This window comes from Zootermopsis nevadensis, unplaced genomic scaffold (assembly GCF_977971745.1).
Source record: "Zootermopsis nevadensis isolate Lab colony 2312 unplaced genomic scaffold, Znev_1.0 Znev_ptg000019l, whole genome shotgun sequence".
NCBI lineage: Eukaryota > Metazoa > Arthropoda > Insecta > Blattodea > Termopsidae > Zootermopsis > Zootermopsis nevadensis.
Genome location: NW_028259151.1, coordinates 5,286,194 through 5,309,063, shown reverse-complemented (window position 1 = coordinate 5,309,063; position 22,870 = coordinate 5,286,194). Strand labels below are relative to the sequence as shown.

Here is a 22,870-nt window from a genome sequence, read left to right as displayed (position 1 = left end):
AAGACTTTTCTCGAAGAAATTTGTATGGAATCACGAACTTGTATTCATCTTAAAGAAAGATAAGAATACTCTAGCAGTAGCTCCTATCCTGGTTTGGTTAAGCAGCAAACGTAGCTGTGCCGCGTTTAGAATGTGCGAGTAGCAGCCAAGGCAGAGACGCTGGCTGCTTGCCGTACGAAACGTTTCTATTTTGTTTCTGAAGACCGTCACGTAAAGTGGACTGCAGCTGTGTAACGGTACCTGCGTGACGTCACGCCTTGTATTTGTGGGTCGTGTCTTCGATCGCCGCTAACTTGCTGTCAATCATCCTTTTTCTTAATGCTTCACTGTACAGCAACCAACGCTGGATACGAATCTTAGTTTAAACGCTGTTTCTATGGACATTATAAAACTCCTTCGAATTGATGAAGTCAGCTTTATGGACTATACTGTTAGTGAGTTACTTTTTATCTCCTTATCAAGAAAAATGTATAGCCTCTTATCTTTTACCTCTCTTCCTTTCCTGTTTCCTTGCTCCTTTTTTTATCTCTTTCTCTCTCTACTATTCTTTGCTTTTTATGACTTATTATCGTTTCTTCCTTCTTCTTTCCCCTTCTGTACCTGTCTTTCTGTTTCTTTTCATTCCCTTCTCTCTTCCAGTCTTCCCCCTCACTTTGTTTACTCCTTTCTTTCTACGTTCCTTTATAAAATAAAGTTTTCAGACAACACACTTCATTTTGTAAAGTATGTTAGACACATACAATAATTTTATTTATCGCGTAACTTTCAGAAACTCCAACAATTAAAAAATACGTCATAGCACAGTGATATTTATATTGCACATTACGTAACGTGTCAGAACCACGACAAGTTTAATAAAGTTCCTCATTAGTGTCTTAATAATTACTTAAAATGGGAACGAAGTCATTTGGACTAAAATAGATCTCAATTCAGGATTAATTGAGTCAGGAAATGGAATTCAGAAATTTTGCTGCTCCTAGGTTAGGGCAGTGCTAATTTCGTGACGGTGATTTGTAGGATCCCGGGTGGTCGCCAGGTGATCACTCGTCTCAACTAGGAACGGCTTGTGGTTTGTTGGAACGTGTTAGGAACGGGAGTGGTAAAAACTACGTTTGTTAAATTCACAAGCTGTAACAGTTCACATTCTACGATTGAGATGGAAATCTCTAAAGAGTATCGACTAAGGCATTGTTTCTATCGATCGATAATTTAACACGCACAAACTGACACTATACGCCAACTCCCCTCCTGTCTCCTGCAATATCTAATCGATTTTAGCGCTCGACACGCCTCGATTACTTTCACTTTCAAAAAACACGCTGGCATGAGAAATTCTGTTAATCCAATTAGACGCGAAATATGAATAATTTGGTGGGTGTGTATGTTTGGTTTTCATATGCTGAGATGATTTTCCGACAAACAAAGTCACTGACGTAAGTAATGCGATCTGGCCATTTTTTATAGCGTGAACGCAACGAAATTTGTTTTGGGCAGTCAAATACGTTCACTTGAATGACAACAGAGTATTCCGTTCATTACATACATAAGAAAAAGCTTAATATTTTCTAATCTTCACCAAATATGATGATATAATGAATATGAGATGACGAAAGCATGAACCACGCATATCAGAAATATGAAATGCGTACAAGATTTTGGTCATAAAACCTGGAGGAATGATGCCACTTTGAAGATATTATATAATTCCGTGGAGTCTGTTAATATTGTAGGACGAATGGATAAGTTATATGAAAATCTAATAATTGTACAAAGGTGTCAGAACAAAATCACATATGAACCGAGTAGGTAAGTAATTATGATTTTGAATCTTGTGAAAAATTTAATAATAAATTAATGCACATACTCCTATAAATATGTAAATATGCACGCAGACTTACCTATGAAATGTATCCCTACTGGACAAGCAAGACAAACATTTACAACGTATACATGCTATTCAGACCAACGTAATTAACACTCAAAACCCTTAATAGGTGTTTCATGAAAATCCACTTCTAAATACCCTGGAATAATTCAACACATACACAATAATCTCGGTAATAGGGAATACATATGAATTAAACATACACATATATAAACAGTCCTAAGCTATAATACTGTAAACTAATGTAACAATAGCAATACAATTCATTTCATACAGCGCTTGTTCTGGCAGACATAATTTAGATCTATCATATCCACTCATTAGACTGGAAATGACCCAGCCAGCATTCATGTACTGCAGAATGTTTTGTTGTAATGTCACTTTTATTAGCAGCTCCCATTAAACTTAAAACGTATTTTTATTCATGTGCGGATTAGTACTATCGCTTACTTAACTGCATGAAAGATAATTTGGAAAGAAAATATTGGATTGTATTCAAGTAGTTACACTACATCACTATTATTTCACGTTTTATAATTGACCTCCGTGGTCACATAAGTTACTCTTTCACGGCCAATTTGACATCACGTTTGTCTTAATTTCGAATCCGATTTGTTAATACCAAGATTAATTTTATACGTGTCCAGCATTGATCGATTCCTCATAAACAATTTTAAGCCAATAATTACGAGATGATAAAGTTGCTTCATATTGTGATAAATATATATTTGTTTAAATCTTGTCAGTCTAATCACAATAAAATTCCTATTAAATATTAAAATATTACAATAATTAACATTTAAATATTTAAAATATATTAAATGATGTTCTTTATCGAAATGTTCGATTTACATTAGATCATCACTTTTTACACGACATGTTTCAGTTCTAAAAGAACTATCTTCAGGTGTATAAAATTATGTAAACTTAAATATAATTTCTTAGAACAACTTCGATTACAATATTAAAATACAATAAAATCTGGAAGAAAACATCATTTGAAATCTGATAAACATCTGACTAAAAGTTGCATTTAAGAAATTATATTTAAGTTTACATAATTTTATACACCTGAAGATGGTTCTTTTAGAACTGAAACATGTCATGTAAAAAGTGATGATCTAACGTAAATCGAACATTTCGATAGAGAACATCATTTAATATATTTTAAATATTTAAATGTTAATTATTGTAATATTTTAATATTTAATAGGAATTTTATTGTGATTAGACTGACAAGATTTAAACAAATATGCCAATAATTACGATTTAACATTATAACTACAGGCTAAAAAATGACTGAATTCGGACTGGATGACGGGGATTCGATCCCCGACTGGGGCAAAGGATTTTTTTTGTCGCTAGGCTCTGCGTCCGGACCGGCTGTGGGGACCACTCATCCTCCTGTCCAATGGGTACCGGGGTCCTTTCCCGGGGATAAAGCGCGGCCGGGGTGTGACGCTAACCATTCACCCCTATCTAGTTCCGATGTTAAGAATGAGTAGGAGCTACACCACATCTCCCCCCCCCAAACGCCTATATGGCGTGTAGCGGTACATCTTAACTTTTTATTATATAAAATGATATTTTGACCGTTTGTTAAATGTCTCTTTATGTAACAGCACCTTACGTATGTATCAACAATATTAGTGGACTTCACATTTCAATACATGCATTTATTTATCACAATGTTATATCAAAAAGCTGTAAGAGTTTTTAAAATAGCCATTTTATAAACACGAATTTCACAATTCAGTAGTTTCTTCGTTATATGCAGATTTGAAATTCTTGGAGGTCATCGGTCACAGTACTATGGATACATTATCTTAAAATTGAACAGCTTTTAATATTTATATTTTAATATTTCTCTTTTTTACACAAATAATAAATCAGTCGAACTTTATTAAGACTTCTTTCGACAATAAAAACATTAGCTGTTGATACAGCAGCGTGGGATACAGCAAAGTATCCTCTTAATACTGTTAACAGACAGAATAATTCTGAAATGCGAACCTTCGAAAGATAAATCTTATGGATATTTAATATGGGGAGTGAGGAGCTTCGGAGAGAAGTCACGTGATAGTGTTTACAATTATCAAGCTCTCTGGCAAATGTAAACGTCGTGCCACGAAGCACTGTAAGGACTGGAAGTTAAAGTTTCGCGCATATAATTCAAGAAAGAATTCTCAAAGATCAGTTTATTTTTTTCGTCATGTTAGACGTCTAATACTTCCTAGATCCTCTACCTCTGTGAAGGGGTAAGCTTTCTGAAGTTATACTTTCTGTAGTAAACAAATTCCCTGCCAAGAACCCAAAGGTCGATTACCGGGTTCACAATAATTCATCATCGGACTCAATTCCGGGACAGATGAATCTATTTCATATTCGCGTAACTTATTTATTTACGATCTATTAGTAAATATTTTCGTTCTGTCTTCCCGTCAAGTCTTCCGACTAATTCTCTATAATACTAATTATTAAATTCTTCTCACATCTTATCGGACAGAATGTCACGATAGAGTGGACAGCAACCCTACTTTGTATTCGTAAGGTCTTGGGTTAAAATCTCGACCCAGAAGCTGACTATTCTAAAAGAAACATTCTCGTCGTCATTTGTCGTTTTATGCAAATTTTGGGATAGAACCTTAAAATATGCCACGACCATTTCATTCCACATAATTTCCTATATCATTAACATATCACCATCTTCAACGCAACGTAGCCAGTAAAATTGACAAAGCGTTAATAGAGGTTCAAATAATTAATCGTCGATTGTTGTCCAAAGGTTGTGACATCGTGTAGTTACCACCACAGCGAGAACTTCAAACTTCAACCAAAACAACAATCAATCGATCAATGACTATTGTATTTGTCTGTTGAAATGATAGGTAGCAACAATGTAGGACGTTGTGGATCTCAAAACAAATGTTTGGAAGTCTACTTTACTAAAGTGTAAATCTAACCTTCTACGGATTTGTGGATTTTCAACGTCAAGATAAGAATATTTACGTAGTTAGTGATTAGTGTTGTCAATTCTCGTGTCTTCCTGATGTAGAATTCTGAATGTTGACTGGGAAGACGAATTGATGATTACCGAAATTTTTGCCCGTGTTGGCAGGGATGAACGAGTAACGACCATAGTAGATATTTGCTCAGTAACCAGGAAGTGAAGTGCGGCAACAGAACTTTAAAGTGGATGTCGCCATCCGGCAGATCAATAAGACAGTTAAAGGGGATATGCTATTGCTTTTGCCTTAGTAAGTAGAATGTCGAAGAGATCATATCTCTTCCTTTCAAACAACGAACGATTTATGGGATGTCTCACGAAGCGATGAACGTGTCTGCATGCAGGATATCGTAGAATGCCTTGCAAAACATAAAAAAACAAGAAAAGCTTGTATGTAATGGGTGATTCCTAACCAATTCATTACTCTCGCTGACGAGAAAATCTCTGTTAACACTACTACTACTCATTCTTCTGATTCTTCTCCTGCTGCTGCTACTGTTAATTATAGGAGCGACTGGAACTGTCTCCAAGTCATTCAGAAAATATTTGGCCAACATTCCGGGCGAACACGACATCAGAGAACTTCAGAAAACTGCCATTTTAGGATCTTCATACATCATTCGAAAGACGTTGTCGTAAAATATATAGTCATATCTAACAATAAAATTATATAATACATGTAACACGTGTTAAAAATAGAATGTATTTCGGAAATAGCTGCTGTACTATGTACCTTAAGGACAAGGTTTGTCTCGGGTACATGGACGTATTTACCCTATAAAGTGGTGAATATTTAATGGGATGATGATGATTATGATAATAATAATAATAATAAACTTCATGAAGGAATTCAGTATCTTGTCCACTAGAGCCCGTCATTGGACGTAAAATTAAAAAAAACAAAACAAGAAAAGATCGCTAAAAGAACAGTGGCACTGTAACCAACCTTTGGACACGAAATTTATCCGCTTGGTGTCAGTTCAGTCTGGACTGCTTACAGCAATGAAATCGATAATTCAGGCAAGAAGAACACACTCGAAAAATTACGTAATTCGGAAGCAATAATTAAAGAACCAGAAATCTTAGTAAGAAAAGAGACCATTATGTAAATATTTCCTGTCAAATATAGCAATTATTTATTTTTTGTATTGCCTGAAATGAGTGAGCAATTCCAATTTAGGTTTCAAAACAAAATACAAATAATAACGCAAGAATACCATATTAATCGGTTAAATAGGATTATTTTCAATAATTTATGCTCATAGTTTGTTCGTGTCGTAGCACCTCGCAGCCTTAAGGACCATATATGTCCTCACTAGAACAAGTATTTTGAAAGGGAAGACTTGAACTCATTGAATACAGTCGGAATGTTTGTATTTTCTTTCAAATACTTACACATTCACGTTCTCTGTGTACTGAAACTTCTACTTTTATTATTTCACGCCTCGCTACCACCGACCCTCCTTCAAAACAAATTGAATTCCTCTGTGTTTGATGCGAGTTTTGTCGTGCATTTAGTGGCAAATCAGTCTGCTCGTTGCATGTATGATTCGTCAAACAAGCGGCAATGTTTCTAAGCGCCTTCATCCCTCTAACGGGGGTGGACACTGACTAGCGCAAAGAACACCCTTAAACTGCTTTTGTAACGCGCTGAACAAGTACGACTGACAGAAAACAGATGTCACTGCCTTAAAAATCAATGTATAACACCTGTTTCATCGATCCATTTCCCAAGTATTGTTTCTTCTCATGGACGTCTTCCACTGTCTTTCTTAAAGTGTGAGAAAATAATTCTCTACAAGGATGCGACGGTGTAAAATATTCTGGTTAAATTTGATTTTCCAATCATTGCCACTCGCCACAACAGACATATGTTCTTGTAATCTAATCCCCGTTTTCCGTCGTTTGCTTGGAATAATTAAAAAGTCTTAAAGACCAATATCTAGTTTTCATGTGTAAACTCTCGCGTTTAGATCCTTAATATTCCGTTTTTAAAATCGTCTTCACCACAACGTCTCTACGAGTTCTGGATGCTCAACGAGACACCACGATTCTTTGTTCAGGTGTAAGGTAGAGATTAAGAATTCGTGGAGCTATAGCTCATATTCTTAATTACACTCATGTCTTTCACGCCCATTTTAATATTATCCTACATCTGCTTTTAAGTCTCATAAGTATACATAAATAATTCTTTCCTTCAAAACAAAGATGGTCATTTATCTCGAAGAAAACATCTTAGATGGAAATTGTACCAGTAAGCCATATTCTAAAATCTCTTCATAAAATAGAATGTCATCTCAACCAAACTTTTTCTAAGGTCTCTTTCTGCCCTCCGCAACACATGCAATCTGCCTTTACCACCCCTTCCAATTACAGTCACCACTCATCCATACACTTTCTTCGCCATTTTCTCCATCATTCATCCATATTCTTTCTTCAGTGAGAATAATTTCTTCGTCATTCATCCAATCACATCATCCCCTCCCAATCATTTCTTTTTACACTCCCCCCCCCCCCAAACTCTCTCTTCGCCATTCATCACGACATTTTGTAGGTAATTCCTTCCTGTTCTTACTAATTCATCCAAAATATTCACCAGTTACTCCCAACGTAATGACAATATTATTAAACGACATTTAGTTTTACTCAGACTACGTGTTTCGGGGCTAATCTATAATTCACACTTCCATATTCTTTGTACCGGAAGTGGAATTATTTAAACAATTATATGCCTACATAGCCTAAAGCAGGGTTCCTCTACCTTCTCCACCCACGGCACACCCTAAATTTTCAAAGGCGCATTCGGCACACCATCACTAAAAGGGGGTATAAAATTATACATAGCCATGTATCTGCATATAAATGTTTGTCATACAGGAGCCCTAGCCTGTGAAAATATTACATAATCTACTAATGATGAATCAGTGTGTGTGTTAAAAATTCCAATTACGAAAGATAAGGTTATTGCCTTTTTATGAATGTAACGTGAGAATGTACAATTTCTTATAAAAATTCGACGCCCACCTGAATCCCGTGGCTAAGTAACACCGGTTTAAAGCCTATTATTATATCTCAGTTTCCATCAATTGTTTACAAGAGTTCTATGCCTTGTAAGGTTTCTATTCATGAACGTATTGACATACCGAATCTAATTCAGTGTCAGCTGAAATGTTATTGACCGGTTTATCACCGGCTGTCAATAGCAACAGACTGAGGTAAAGATAGTACATGTGATATTTAACTCATCTATGGTACACGTGCTGCCACATCGTGGTACGTCATGCAAGCTGTGTAACCTTTAGCCCCCTCTTTCATTTCTTAAAGAGGTCTCACGCCCTTTCAGTTTGGTTCCCCGGCAACTGCCAGCCAAATTACCGCCACTGTATACTAGAGGAAACATGAAACTCAAGCAAAGTTGATATATGAAAGCAGACTTTTTCGAATATTTCTTGCTGTGTGGCCCTTAATATCGAATTTCACTTTTGAGATACTTGAGAATAAAATTCAGATAACCGGACTGACATTAGCGACAGTTGTAGAGATCAGACCTATTACATTTTTAAAAGTAAAGCACTAAATTAACAAGACGGACTATTTATCGATAGGCGCTTATCTCATACATCGATAAATATCCATACACGTGCATTGCAACGTATCTATGACTTAGAAAATGTTCAGATTTCATTTAGTAGAAGATCATCGATTTCTCCAAGGCAATATATGTCAATATTTTATTTATTTAGTGTTCTGTCTGAGGACAGGTCCATATGAACAGGATCCTTCCATCCTTTTCTCGGACTGGGACCTGTTCATATACGTTCTTGGCAGATGATCCAGAAGTGGTTTGCCATTGCCTTCTTCTGTGTGTGAATGGAGTAATTGTTGGGATGCCACGGAGGAAAACTCCGTTTTGCCTAGACCACGGCCTTGCCCAACACAAGTTATAAATTCTGGCACCGCCGGGAGTCGAACCCAAGACCCCAGGATTACAAGGCCAGCGTTCTAACCGCTAGACCACCTCATCTTATTATTATTATTTAGTGTTCTGTCTGACGACAGGTCCATATGAACAGGATCCTTCCATCCTTTTCTCGGACTGGGACCTGTTCATATACGTTCTTGGCAGATGATCCAGAAGTGGTTTGCCATTGCCTTCTTCTGTGTGTAAATGGAGTAATTGTTGGGATGCCACGGAGAAACCGGGGAAGCCCCCGAAGGAAAACTCCGTGTTGCCTAGACCACGGCCTTGCCCAACACATGTTATAAATTCGGGCACCGCCGGGAATCGAACCCGGGACCCCAGGATTACAAGGCCAGCGTTCTAACCGCTAGACCACCGTCATGAAAATTCAGTAGGTAACTAATTGGCTCACTATGCACGAACTTCGTGAAAGAGACACAAAATTGTCGGATTCTTTAGTGGGAAACGCCAATTTCCAAAAGGGATAAATCACTTTTAGTAGTCCTGAAACCCTGTCCAGTGACACGAGGACACTGATGTTAGCGATATTTGCGTTGGAAACTAAACGAATTACACGAATAAACGTATTTCTATCTGTAGAAGAAATTACGCCCCGCTTGATATGAAGCTTTCACGACGACCGAGTATAATAAATTCTGCTCGGGTTACCAGCCGTGTAAGGTGGCTTATGAAGAAAACACCAACGTCTCGAGACCATCTTCGTCCTCAGGTGAGCCACCTTACACGGTCGGTAGCCCGAGAAGAATTTATTATAATGAGGCCCTGTTTGTGATTCACGGATCTAACTACAATCAATTTTTTTGTTGACTGATAATAATCACGAAGTTTCTTTTACAGTTTTCGGCTGATTAAATTTGTGGTTATGAATCGCATATGTATTAGGAAATGTACATCTATTGAGGTTGCAGGAGCAATGCCATAATTTTGTGACTCGTGCGTACTGTGGATGCAGTTTGTGAGTGGCAATGAAAGTTGAAGCTCAGAAGAGACATCTGAACTAAATTATAGAAGAGTTTTTCATCAAGTCCACATTTATATAGTCTGTCAGGAACAAAGTTTCAGTGATAAATCTGGAGTCTTGAGAAAGAGGTGGGTTTTTATTCCATGAAAACTTCGTGTTCTTGTAGCTGCACTGATTAATGACAGCTCATAAGGAATTATTATGACCATGAAATGAATTTTTTACAATCGGATTCTCTACTTGGACACGAAATCACTAAAACAAACAAGCAAAGAACATGCAACAGTTTGATAAAAAATCTGTCATGAATTTTTTTGAAATAATTCAAGTAATACTTGTAATAGGGTAGAGGTTGTAAGTAGGAAAATAAGAATTACTAAGAAATATTAACCAAAGACTTGGAAATAAATTAATTTTAAGTTGGTGTTTTCTTTCCTGTCGTTAAAGGTGAGAAGATATTAAATATTCAGTAATTAAACAGAATGTTTTAAAATAGCTCCTTTAATTTGCGTGAGTTTCAGCAAGAAGGCAAATAATGTCTTTCCCACACCTTCCATGAAAAGTAATAAAGGGAACTGCAAACAAAAATAAATGGAAATGCAATATCAGAAAGAGAAAACATGACTGTTCTTGAAATCCTACAGAGTGGACAGAATCACCGATTTTCTAAACACAATAAGAGTCTTAAACTTTACAAGAAATTTGACGTAGTATATGTTGAAAATTTGTTAGCAAAGTAAAAATAAATGTGAATTCTTTTACACACTTTCTTGAAATATAAAGATGATTTTGAATATGTCATGTTGAAAATTCCGAAAATTACAGACAGAACCTTCCGTTCTTAAACGTTACAGCAATATGAGTGTGGCAAGGTTCTACTTGCAAAATATAAAATTCAGTTACAGGTAAACCATTTTGAAACTAGTAACCGGACTCAGAATCAAACAAAAAACCACCCCCAGTAAAAATTCCAAGGTTCAAAGATGTGAGGAAATAACTACACAATTTATAAAACTCTGAATATTTAAAGTAATTTTTCTCAAAACTTATGAATGTTCACTCAGAACCTTCTTGTTTTAAGCCCACGACGTGGTGAGCTGACAATAACCCGAATTTAGGCTTGAACCCCTCCATTAACTCCAATGCTATTCAGTTATACGTTCTTTGCACGAAGTTCATAGGAAGAACAAATTATGGGCTCGTCGTATCGTAACTTGAGAACCACTAGACGGATTGGGATGAAATTTAGTGTGTAGGTTATGCCATTCTTTACGACCTCAGAATCGTTCTTTTGAATATCCTAGGCGCGGTCATAGAAATGACGGACGAGGGAAGTCGTGAGATGGACATTGAGGTCCTGCAATAATCCGGTGACCATATAGGGAATTTGTTTGTTTACAATGGTTACTATTGACGACCACTGTTACGCGTTCTCTGAATGTTAACCGTGGTTACTATGTGGTTAGTATTGATAGAAGTGGAGATCAGCCGAAGTGTAAAACCGTCAGCCATTACAGTCAATCAGTAATCTTCCGAACTTAAATTAAACGTGTTACCGCAATACCATTAAGTCTACTAATGGCAGGGTTAATAATGCACAGATATAAATAATTAAATATATAATAATTAACTCACGCATAGAAAGACAATATTCATTCTGTATCAATGATAGAGGAAGGAGTTACAATTTTACGTAAAGAAATTTGGTAATATCCCAAGTGATTTTTTTAATTTAGTGTATTGGGATGTTTTATGTAAATATATCAATAAACGTTTAATGTATTGTTATAAAAGAAGATCAAATTAAATGCTAGAAATTCTTGTTACCATGCGTTTCAAAATCTATTTCCCTTCGCATCTGCTCTGATTAATACCTGCAATTTTGTTACGTTGCAGGATGTGAACTCTGGTCTCTCAAACTAAGGAGGGAACAGAGATGAGGGTTGTAACCTAACCTGCACACTTCGGCGCAACACTTATAACCTGATCGTACAAGGTATCCGCGACACTAGCTTATGAGATGTCACGAGATGCGGCTTCTTTGATGCCTGTTGTCCCAGTTAGGTGGAGGTGTTTGCATGAGAAGTTTGCGTGGTGTATTATGGGGCTTAACACGTAAGTAACGTGACGCGAAGCGTGGAATGGAGGTAAGACTGCAGAGCTCAGGTGAATTATGTAGCAGGTTTATTCAGCTGCTTTCCCACGCCCCTTTCTGAACAGACAGAAGTTACACACAAACGCTGAATATCTTTAATCGTAATATAATTTTAATTACTACAACAAATTCTCTCTCTGATTACTGCCTTGCTAATTAAGTTTGCCGTAAATATGAATATTTTAAGTCACGTAAATTAAATGCGGCAATTTAACACCAGAATAAAGTCTATGAAGAATAACTGCGAGATGTAAAGTGAAGTTCGCTAGAAAATTTGCAAACCCCTTTTTATCAAAATTAAATATTCTATATTCGCTCATGGTCAATAGATGTGAATTACCAGAAATATTATGATTAGTTATTTATATAACATAACAATATAACAACTAGTGTATCGTGGAAATGGAATATAGCTGATACTACACACTAAGTTTCTGTCTACATTAAAACAATTTTGACGGAATACGTTTTAATTACAAATTTAATACCCTCGCTAAACCTGAAACCTGATTGGCATCTCAGGGAGTGGAAACAACATTTTCAACCGAGATCAAGCTTAACTGAGTTAATGAAATATGTGGGTCGTCAAACTACTGAAATGAAGATGCATTTATATTATCTCGCGTGTGTTTCTAAAGTCAACAGAATATCAAGAGAAGATTAGGTTACCATGTGGCTAGCTGCACCTGTAAGCGTTTTGAGCCCGGGATTCGAACTCTGGTCTCGACGGGACATGAACGGTTTCAGGAAGATGAGAATATTTAGAACTGAGAATTATGAAATGGGAGAAGGATGGAGAAACTGAAGAGTAAAGAACTTCATGTTATAATTTTCTGCAAATATTATTAGAAAGTTCAAATCAAGGAAGATGGCACGGCGTGTAACACGAACGGCAGACACATGCTTACAAAAGTTTGTTTGAAAAGCTTGAAGTGTATAAATTTCTCGGAAAGCCAAGGATAATATTAAAACGAATTTAAAGTAAATGGGATGGTTGGATTCGTGGCTTAAGGCAGGGAGCAGTTTAGTTTTCTTACGAAGACGGTATTTATCCTTCGGGTTCAACGAAAAGCAGAGATTTTTTGACTAGCTGAGCGACTATTAGCTTGCCGAAGTAGTCTACGGAGTTGGTTAGTTATTAATTTAAAGCTGCAATTGTTGGGACAACGTAAAATTCGTGAATCGAGAAATAATCATCAAACTTCTCTACCTGTTACAGCTTTTATCTTAGTTATTGATGATTTTCCAATTTTCAAATACCAACACAATGTGGCGACCGGAAAAACAAAATTCGAGACAAGAAGACTTCTAGACGATAATCCGCTGCTCAGTCTACCCAGACCCGATTTGAGAGTAATGCAACAGAGGGCGACACTCCTTGTTGGCAGACTCAACGTTGAACACGGAAGTGGGACCGCTATGAACCGCTAGCTTTACGTCGGATGCGCGCGCACCATGAAGTCGTCATAGTAACCCACGTTAAGGTATTTCTTTCTTTGTCGTGGGTTCACCACTATTTTCACACAGCTTAAATTGCGAGCTATATTTAATTACATCAGCTTTTAATACTTTTCTTAAATATGATACATGCCGTTTACATTTGTGTTACGTAATACCATACTATCTATCTATCTTAACAGAGAATATCTTTAAAGGGAAATTAGGCCTTTATGAACCAGAGCTGCCAACTCATTTAGTACAGTTAAATAAATACTGGCAGTATCCAGCAATGTTTATCATCATCTGTGGCTCTATAAGCCAGTGTGGGTCTGTATAGAGCAATTTACTCAACATAATTACAATAAATACCGATAATATTAACATTTTATATCATACACCTCTCAATGTAACATGTAATTCACTTAAATAGTTCGGGCAAATAGGTTTAACAGTTAGGCAGCCATGTTTCTCCTTAAAATAATAACAATTTAGATTTAATGTTAATTTTTACGTGTCATGGCCGCATCTATCCTAAACTATTGGCCAAGATTATTAATGTCATACTACGTTCTAATCACCATGGTTACAGAACCCAACGCTTGATAACACATATTCGAGAGTTGATGTCGTGGCCATACCGTGACCGGGGCGCGATATTGAAATGTACGAAGTAACGGGAAGATTGGGTTAATGACATTCGACGGCTGACTCAGCGACCTAGGACTCAGCATTCTTGTAAGTGGCTGTAACTCTCGTTCACAAAACCTGCTATTAATTGTAACATAAAACACAGATATTGGAGTCGGCTATACAATCACAACACAACGATAAAAAAGGGATTAAATTAAATAAAGTAAATAGCCTTAATTTTTAAGATACTAGAGCGAAAAGCAGTTAATATATTCAGAACAAAGCATGATGACTATTCTCGTTACTCTAACTTGACTCACGGTCTTCTTTAACTTTCGGATAAAGAGCTGAATTAAAAACAAAACATTCCGTATTTAACCTCAAAATTCTGTGAAATTTACTTCAATACAAAAAACACATCACATCACATCACATCACTGTAATAAAATAGATTCTTAACTTTATTTCACTTACCTCTAATCGTACTGGGCATATCACTAGCTGATCATCTCCTTTCTTCCTGTCATTAAATGATCCCTAGCCTGACGTGTTGACTTGGTATCCAGAATGCAGGAAAACCCATCCACTTCTTGATTGACACAATAATAATCGAAAATTCCGCACCGATATTCCACTTTTGAAATTCAAACATAACACTTTTAACTGTTGGTGTCAGCTCTCATTTAGTTCCTAATAATGTTAATAATCTTGAAGGTGGACCAACAAATGTACTATTTATGTTCAATAATTCATCAATGGAGCAACATAACATTTGGAAAAGTATATAAAATATTCTTCTATCACATAAATACGAGTTTCATCATCGGAATAAAACTTTGAAAAGCACGAAATAAAATAAATTATTCGAACAGTGGACAAATCACACACAGCAGGAAGTGTAAGTATAACAAAATAACAAGTCACTTCAGTCGCTTCAAACGTTGATATAAATTCACACACTTGTATAACACACAACTGTCTTATAAAATATAACAACGTAATATATTGCACTGAGTTTGATTTAAATTACTAGAAAATATAATAATAACAAAAACAATGAAACAACGAATTAAATCGGCCTTATTCGTAATGACAACACATACTGTCTTTGGCTGTCTATGTTCACACCAAAACAGCTAAGCTAGCACTAAAATGGCGGGCAACAATGGGGTGTCCTCCACTCCCCCAAGTGACCGACCGCGTCTACGTTAGGTCTTCGCTACTCTGATGTACTGCCTTGAACTTGAACATTTCTCCACTACCTGATTCTTCTCCCGCCGCTAGAATCCCCGTCACACAGCAGGTAGCAAGCCTACTCGGCCATCATTATATTTGTGGTAGATAGGTGGCGTATGTCTTCAAGCAGCGATTAAAAAATATACATGACAAAACACAAGCAAAAAGGATTCATATGAATGTTCAACTTTTCTCTCACTGCGGATATATTTAACGGAATCGCTGTCGGTCACCGGATGGACAAAAAACTTGTAGTGAGGAATAAAACTCCTTCATTTTACTCGTGTACTGTATTACTTTTTCTGGCAAGAGTAAAAAGAAATATTGTTGATAGCGGTACGTGAAGAGAATAGAAGTAGAAGTGCTGACATCTCTTGGTCTGGCATGTGAACTAACACCTACTCTATACCTTAAATACTACTTCATATAATAATATAAAACGCATAGCAACGCGGTCATTGAACTCTATTGGGCAAACCAACGGTTTGTTTATATCCTGCAGTGTATGACTGAAGAACTTGTACGACGGTGACTGGCCTACAGAGACTTCTTACTGAGCATGCGCACAAGCAGCACAGCTGTGCGAGGAGCTGGTGGTTACGTATGAGACTGGCTAGTGACGGGTCTCCATCTTCCGAGTTATCTTCTTACTGTACTGTACTGATTTATACCCCAGATACAACGGGAAAGTACAGAAATGCAAAAGAGAAATACATCTATGAAATGCCGCTGAATATTATATTTCCTACTTAGGCACAAGAATTTTAAACTAAAAGTTCACCAATCGTAAAGAAATCTAAAAAGGTGTTATTTTCTGTTGAATTTGGTTATTTATAAATTGTTTCATTAAGGTAGTTATGTAATGCGTTTTTATTGAGTCTCTAGGTTAACACAGCTGGTGACAATTTATTAATTAATTTATTAATTCAGTTCTTGGCAGCAAGACGACTGATTGCGAACAGTACAGCAGAAATCAGAGTCCCGGCAGGACTTTCCCTTAAAAAAACACCTTTTTAAAATGAATTTGGGGTCATTTTCTTCGTTTGAGAGTGTAATGCTGTAAGAATACACACGAACTTGTGAGCTCACAACTTAAAAATGCATTGTGTTCATAAGTCGGACGCTGTACCTGTGTTCGCGAATCTGAAAGCCGTGTCCAAATATGGCAATATGCTAACACAGGAAACCCTCTTTGAACGCGAGTTTGTCCAAAGCGGATTCGAACATACGCGTAAAAATAATAAAAAACAGTTATTTGCTTAACGTGGAAAGTTCTATTAAACGCGTTCTGTCAAACACGCTTCACTAGCATACGAAAAATGAAGGAATAGAACCATTAACTTACCATTCTTTGCACATGTGTGAAGTCTCTTGACTTGCCAACAAGATGGAGTCAAGTCTGTCTTTATTATTTAACCTCTTATTCTCAGTTATCACGAATCAGGCTTCTTCCAATTCTGAAAAAAATTATGGAAATGTGAATACTTTAGATAATTAGTGGCATTCTTTGGACTGGGGATCGACTCATTATATTTAGCCTCTTCGTTTACAACACGAAAGAAAGCGATACAAACTAGGGCTCAAGGCAATAGTGACTTAGATTACACATCTGCTGAAAAATTAGGTAGTTGTCATTGAAGAAGGACATAAGTGCACTCGAACTGAGATAATTATGACTTCTAACAAGTGAATCAACTTAGATAATCAGGATCCCTTTCCGTGTTATAATTAATAATAACTGGATATATACTGAATTCGTAAGTTATTTAATTTTGGGTGTTATAAGCTAAATGCGGCAGAGTCTTAATGTCGTTAAGCTAGTCAAAAATTATTCCATCTTTTATAGAATTCAAAGCGTTCAAAATGCAATGCAGAAACTGATTTTTATCCTGAACTAATCCTATTTATGTATGATTAAATTAATATTAACCTCTCATTTATTCACAAGTCTCCCGACTGTGGTCTCTTACCTACAGATTTATATTTATTACACGTAAACCTGAGGGGCACATAAAACCTCTTCTGTGGTAATTGTGTCAATTTTTAATCAGATTGAATTATTTTTATCTTTTCAGATTTGTGGAAGCATAACCCACTCTGATCAAGTAAATGATAAGAACTTGGGTAAGTTTAGGGTGCAATAATATTCTCTATTCGAATTAGTTTTTATAGCCGATATATATTCTAGGATGTCAGTAGACTTCTTATCGATATCGGAGACATTCATACAAATTTCCAATCGCTAACCTGGATCAGAGTTTCTTAAATTCCTCATTAAATTTAATCACATTTATTGCCTGTTATGAGCCGGGATAGTTCAGTCAGTATAGTGACTAGCTACGGGCTGGACGACCGGGGTTCGATCCCCGATGGGGACAGAGGATTTTTCCTCTAGCCTCTGCGTCCAGACCGGCTCTGGGGCCCACCCAGCCTCCTATACAATGGGTACCGGGTCATTTCCCGGGGGTAAAGCCGGCCGGGGCGTGATGCTGACCACTCACCCCCATCTAGTGCCGGGGTCAAGGAAGAGAGGAGCTATACCTCCTCTCCCCCCAAACGCCTACATGGCGTATAGTGGGACAAACTTTACTTTACTTACTTTATTGCCTGTTACTTCTATTTCAGACAAAAAAAAATGCCACCGTTGTTTACATATTTCTTTATTCCTAACAACCAAATATAAATTCCCAAGATGTTATCAAATAAACGGAATATCGAATGTTTCATGTTTACCAATAAATAGATTTAAATAATATTAAATCTATACTACCAAGAAATTCTTCGATAAATCGATCCATTTTAATTATATATTTTTTTCTCTTGTTCCTGTATGGACACCATCTTACATCCCAACGATTTACGCAGGAATATACTTTACAAAATGTAATATCAGTTAGATTTATTTCAGCACGATTTTGACATCTCATCGGCCTGAACGTTTGTTTCTTTGTCCTATTATAGCTTCTTCGATTAAAAATATTGTTGTGTGAGTATTGCTGCTACTGTGGCCAAAAATATCAATCTTAAGTGTGATTTTGACAACAAATATCTTTTCATCTAGTATATTTGGTTTCAGGCCGAGATATGAACAGGAAATCTTATAAGTACGTAACAGATCTTTAACTGTGCAACAGAATACTGGCTATTTTTAAATTCCGTCACTCAAAGCTTTCATAGGCATACGCATTCTTAATAACATCGATTTCTCTAAGGCATTTTTGATACCGGAACTAGGTCTATAATTGTAACAGGAAGTGTTTCACAGTGCCGGTAATAGTGTTCAATAAAGATTAGGAAACTAACCACAGCAGATATGTGAGTCAGTCGGAGTGATTTGCTGCTGGCAGACAGAAACATAGTACGAAGTTCTTCAGCCAGCCCTCCGCCTTCACGAGCTTATGTCTACATTCCAAGGTATAGTAACGGTAACCATTTTGCACCTCGTTCGTTACTGCCGTGTCCCCTATCCTTAGCACTGGACGAGACATCATTGTACCTGAAGAGAATACAGTAAGTAAGTCACTTACTGTATCGTAAATATTATTGTTTGTTGCCCTACTTTGTCTCCTCAGGGCTGCAATCTCTCTACGGCGCTGCTGCACGTGGTCAAACTCTCATGTCTGACTGAGTGACGGACAGACTGACACAATTTGCTGTCACACAAGCCAATATTCTGTCCATCATTGCTGATTGAACCTGCGAAACTTTCCATCTGGTACTCTGACACGTGTCTCCGTTCCGACAGCCGGAGCGGTTCAAACAAACACCCTTCTTTGACTTAAATACTAATTTATTCTTATTCTTATTCTTCCTGTGGCTCTACACCCCAGTGTGGGTCTTGGCCGCCACCTTTTGAAGGTTTCTTAGTCTTCCATGTGTGCATTTGTAAGTCGTGAGTGACTAGCTTACTGTCTGAACAATTTCTACTCAATCCTGATTTTGTCTGCTAGAGCCATCTAGTAGAGAATCAGGAGAGACTTGGGTGAGAAATGGCCGCTGAATTTTTGCTTATGAAACATCTCGTACATGATCGTAAGGTTTCCTTTACATGCCGTAAATCTGCGACATGGAACAGCTGAGTTTACTTCCCCTCCGAAGGAAGTTCTGCTTCTACCCTGGGAAATTAATAATTATGGGTATCATTGATTATTTAACGATTATATATCGAATTAAATGTAGGAATTACTAACATTTATCAGGAAGATCAAACAGGAAATTAAACTGTTGTGTCCTATTACAAGATTATTTCACCCAATCAACACCTTCCGAAAACCAAAAAAGAATATAAAAGATTATGCTTATGACATTACTGAAGAAAGATAAGGACATAGCACCCAGTCATGAGTAACGTACAAAGCAATTATGCCACCAAGTCAGTCTTTCAGTCCCTGGTCAGTATGAGAGATGTTCATAATTTCTGACCTGGCAGTGTATTGATTATCGGTGTCAGAATCCAGGAGGTAGATACCGTATTGTGAATGACCCCTGACAGATGGCGCTGGCTTTCTCTGGGCCCACCTACAGGTGAATATGGGATTGATTTCTCCTGTGGTTACATTAGTCCGTGTTATGCATGCAATTACCAGAGGAACGTGTATCATCACGAGATTCAAGGTGTGGGAAATAAGAGTTGAAATAACGGATCGTTATACTGCGCGAATGTGGATATGTGTGAAGATTAACGCAATAAAAATAAGTAAATGGTCTTCACGCACGCAGAACGCCGGTTTATGCAAAGGGAAAAGTGGGTAGCCATCTTGGGACCCGTCTATCACCGAGCTGGCGTCGATACTATGTGCTTGAATTTCTCCAAATTATGCCCGAGTATCTCAAGAATTTATGTGTAATTTTTTTCGTTATTTGTTATATTGAGTTTTCAATAACTGTACAGATGTAATTAGCGTGCCGAAGTCTTTAAAAGGCAATTTAGTTTTCTAAGTTTAACTGACATGAGACATGACTGTCTTACCGTTGCACCGTATAATCTTGTAATTATTTATCAACGTTTCAGAGGAGCTTGCTACCTCTATCATCAGGATGATGAGATTAGGGTATGTAGGCAGCAGACGCACTAAATACGTACTTATTTCAGCGTTACTACATTTTGGCACTTCTGATTTTGATTTATAAAGTATTCGGAGCTACGTTTTGAAAGGTACAAACCATGAAAACTTTTACAATTTGTATTTTAATCATGTCTTTCCTTTCGTCATACTTTTCCCAGGATTAGCCTTATATTAAATTTGGCACTGGATACGTTTGTTGACGTTATCACTAACTGGTTAACATGCATATATGTTAACCAAAAGAATCAAGATTCATTTATTGGAATATAAATAGTAACGAACTACAATATAAAATATAAGTAACTGGCAAATATACGAATAGCGTAACAGTTCTGGTACGTTCGTTTACCAGAATTTGGCCTCTCACATTTGCTAACGGCGCCCGTGGCGTCAGACTTGCCTGGGATCAATGCACTTTGACCCATCACCATAGTACTTAGACCCCTGTAGCTTTTAACATTTGAGTTTTCCGTCAAATCAAAGTAGACGTTTCGAGATAATTGGTTTCTTTTTACAGATTTAATAGCATTATAGAAGTTGTATGCCAGTGGCACTAGATTCATTGGAGAAAGCGAATTTAATTATAGTAATTTTATTTACTGGACCAAACCCCAGTAATCTAATAGGAGCAGAGTGTGAAAATTCAATTCTTTATACTACATCGTTTCACTGCTGGGATAACGTTAGTAAAATTATATGCTGTATTACCACGAATATATTTCTTTATATAACAAAATAAGATCAATAAAGTATGTTATTCATGCAAAGCAATTGTTAAGACTGTCCAATTTAATTAAAGTCCAAACGGCTTGAAAATTTGTCTTTGAATTCTCTAAATTCTTCTAAAACAGGATGTTAGTGAAGGAATCGAGTATAACACATCACGTAATGACGAATCAAGGAGGATTAAAGAACACGAAGTACGTATGGAAGAGAGGACATGATGAATACAGGATTCAGGTGAAACACTTGAAGGGAAGAGGTAGGTTGAAATGGAAACAGAGTATTTCAATGGATATTAACGACTAGTCTGTGACGATGGGGACTTGATTCATCTAGCTTAGGAAAGGGTTCGGTGGCGCGTTCTTGCCAATATGGTAACAAATAGTCTGGTTTCATTAAAATGCTGTGAATTTCTAAATTTGACCTGCTGAGTAGGAATCACATTCTCAAAAACGGCTGTGTTGCACTCATTCAATCGGTTAAATGGTTACCTTCACTTCCCGGACACACTACGTCCAGAAAAATGCTCACTAGGTAGGGTCCACTCATTATAACAGTACCGTAAACTTCGAGAATTCCACACATCGATTCCGTCATGTTCGATACTACTGAAGCGATTGCCTAAGCCACTACTTCTACACTTATGTACGTCAGTCAACGCTTGTATAAAAGTAATAGTTGATACGACGTTGTTAAATGGTCCCCGTATTAAACAGGCATAGCTATTAACTAACCTCATGAAGCTGACTCGTTTAAGAGCTGATAGTCTCTCAGACAGTAAAACAAATCGTCCGTCTTTTATAAATTTTAAAAATGTTATGCCTATATGTTATATAAATTATTTTTGACAAGCCATACTAAATGAGAAATAGTCTTACAGTTGGGCCGACAAACGGATATGATCCATTTGTGCAATTTTACATTTTTTCCACTCTTTGTCAATAGGTGCGTTTGATTTTACGTTTCCAAGGTTTCTAGAAAATTATCTTTAGTGATCAGACAAAGTTTCTACGAGATTTTCAGAAACTTCATGTTATTTTCCTGCATTGGAAATTGAATGACGTTGATTTCCTTGGTTCAGGCAATCCTAAGACTGGATTACGAAGGCCCAGTACACGGTTTAAGTCTGAAAGACGTTATCTCCATGACAGATCTTCCTGCTTCATTATCTGGCTCCAGATGAATATTATCTCCTGGACTCTGCCGAGTATAAGCCCATTTTGGGCTGCCACGAAGGGCGGACAGGGGCTAGACTAATTCCATAAAGAAGTCTTATTCTTGAGAAGCTGATGTGTCCTCAGCTGGTTAACATCCTGAGCCACACGGAAACCACTGCACTCCTTGCATCTTATTTATTTACTAACAATTTTAATATAGTATTTCCTCGATTTTAAAAATAACTTTTTTACATTTTGAATTTCTGAAATTAGGGTTCTTCTTAGGTTTTATGACGTCTAATAATCGATCTTGAAAAATTATGTACTATAACTAAAAAACAAGGAAAGTCTTCATGTCCATCACCCAAGTCATGGGACACAAACCAAAATACAGCAATAAAAAATATTTCTATAGTTCTAGTACAAAGAATTGTTATGTTTGAATGTTGACAATTCCTGTCATAATGTAATTATTTTGTTACGAAAACCTATTAACAAATCAAGGCTGCGTCTTACAATCAACAGAGCCTTCTTTTCTAAAAACCTGTTACTAGATACGTCTTACTATTAACGGCGTCTTAAAATCGAGGACATTATTCTGTCACTTACAGTAAGACTCTTGGCCTTA

The 22,870-nt window shown here is 36.9% G+C and overlaps 1 long non-coding RNA gene across 1 annotated transcript; it reads left to right on the top strand.

Annotated features, from left to right (window-relative positions):
- The first annotated feature begins 11,319 nt into the window (after positions 1 to 11,319).
- Positions 11,320 to 18,047, top strand: LOC147873370 (uncharacterized). Its single transcript, XR_015535866.1, has 5 exons — positions 11,320 to 11,541; positions 11,732 to 11,950; positions 13,210 to 13,474; positions 14,020 to 14,165; positions 17,372 to 18,047. It is a non-coding gene; the product is annotated as an uncharacterized LOC147873370 (long non-coding RNA).
- The last annotated feature ends 4,823 nt before the right edge of the window (positions 18,048 to 22,870 follow it).